The sequence below is a fragment of the Zingiber officinale genome, chromosome 2A (genome assembly GCF_018446385.1).
Source record: "Zingiber officinale cultivar Zhangliang chromosome 2A, Zo_v1.1, whole genome shotgun sequence".
NCBI classification, from domain to species: domain Eukaryota; kingdom Viridiplantae; phylum Streptophyta; class Magnoliopsida; order Zingiberales; family Zingiberaceae; genus Zingiber; species Zingiber officinale.
The window spans coordinates 21,205,196-21,207,067 of record NC_055988.1 but is presented as its reverse complement, the minus strand read 5'-3'; the positions used below and the strand labels follow the sequence as shown (position 1 = coordinate 21,207,067).

General features: G+C 39.8%; 1 long non-coding RNA gene across 1 annotated transcript; it reads left to right on the top strand.

Annotated features, from left to right (window-relative positions):
* Positions 1-636: 636 nt before the first annotated feature.
* Positions 637-1,406, top strand: LOC122040919. Its single transcript, XR_006128749.1, has 3 exons — positions 637-1,008; positions 1,098-1,211; positions 1,341-1,406. It is a non-coding gene; the product is annotated as an uncharacterized LOC122040919 (long non-coding RNA).
* The last annotated feature ends 466 nt before the right edge of the window (positions 1,407-1,872 follow it).

The window sequence follows — 1,872 nt, the reverse complement described above, 5'->3', positions numbered from 1 at the left end:
TTTTATTTTATTAGTTGTTCAATTACTTTAATTTAATTGTGCTATCTAATAAAGTTGAAATATTGGAAAAGGATTGTATTTTATTTTACAACAATTAGCCCTCACTTGCCAACAACACTAGGATCAACATATGCCTCCTCTAGGTTCCATCTTGGAAGTCTTGGGGTTCTTCCATTTTGAGTTTTGATCATGCTCAACCACATTGGCTTTCACAGTAGCCTAAGAGAGAAATTTTCTCTCTGAACACTTATTGTCTTCTTTAATTAGAAGTCTATCAATGAATTCTTCTACATTCATATCTTTCCGCTTATACTACAGATAGTTCTTAAAGTCCTTCCAGCTAGGAAGTTGCTTCTCAATAATAGCAACCAACGAGAAGATGTAAAATATGGTGCCCAAATTAAAAATAAAATAATAAGATTTAATGGACGAATAACCCTAGCATAATTTTTGGGTATTTTTAGAAATTTTCTGAGAATTAATCGGAGCTCGTACGATGTATTTAGAGGGGATGCACTTATGAGCTCGAGAAAAAACCTATTTGGAATACTCGAAGGTGGGAGTAAATTGAGAAACAGATCTAGGGTTTAATCAAAATTTTCCTAAGTTAAAAAGGCACCTTCCCATGCCCTAGCTTCCACATCACCCAAAACCCATCTTCCACTGAGCCCTCTCCCTCTTGCGATCTCCTCACCAAAATCACCGAGTCACAACCGTCGGCTTCCTCTTTTCCCTCACGCAACACCGATCGATCTCCCTCTCGCGAGTTCCCCCCACCTAGCCGACCTCTCTTCCTCTCTCGAGCACCACAGCCGTCAGCTCTCCTCATGCGAGCACCCCAGCCGCCACAACCTCCGACCCCGTCGCCTGTAATCGCGGGCTGACCATCGACCGAGAAGGGGAAGCCTGATTCCTAGCTTCGATTCCACATCGCCGAATGCTGATGGATGTAGCCAACGTCGATGCCCTAAATCCACTATCTCTATTCCCGTAATCAACCAGATCAAGGTAAGCTATCTTTGAGAATTAGATTTCATGATGTTGGTGGATTTCGGATGATGGTATTGAGTGCAATCGTTAAATTTGTTGTGCTTTAGGGTGTTGATATGGAGAAGGTAGAGATCAGTTTTTACTGGTTGATTTTCCCCTTTGGCTCAGATCTTGGTGGACAGATTTAGGGATTTGGGGGTTTCCTTGCTATTTCTGTTTGGGTGAGCACTGATTTTATCTTAGGGGTTTCCTTAATCAGATTCGGTTTTAGTTTAGCCACCTAATTCATGATGGGTTTAGTTAACTGGTTCATGTTTGACATAGGTATAATTTGCATCATATGTTTGCAGGATTTTGATTCGATACGGGTGATTTGACGTTGGGTTGTATTTGACATGGTCTACATTTAAGGCGAGTACTTCTTACCTTGATTCTGTAGTTCTTTGAACTTAGTACATGAACTATTTTGGATAAGGACTATTTTACCTTGACTCCACTCTTATCTTTCCTGCGCTTGATACTTTCACGTGATCTTTGAGATATTCGTTTCCATATCTATACAGTCTCTTGTTGTTGTCCATGATAAGTAGTAGATACTAGATACAATGTTTGTATGTTTTGAATGTTGTTTATTTATGTACTATATTGAGCATGCTGGCTTCATGTAGCATACCTAATTTTTACTTATATTGGTATGATGACTGTTGTTTGTTTATGTACCGTATTGAGCATACTAGCTTCATGTAGCATACCTAATTTCTGCTTATATTTGTATGATAACTGTTGCATTTGGCCCATCATATCATGGCATGCATGTTAACGACCAATTCTCCTTTGCGATAGAGAGACTTATTGACCAGGGTCGTATCCTCGGCCACTCGA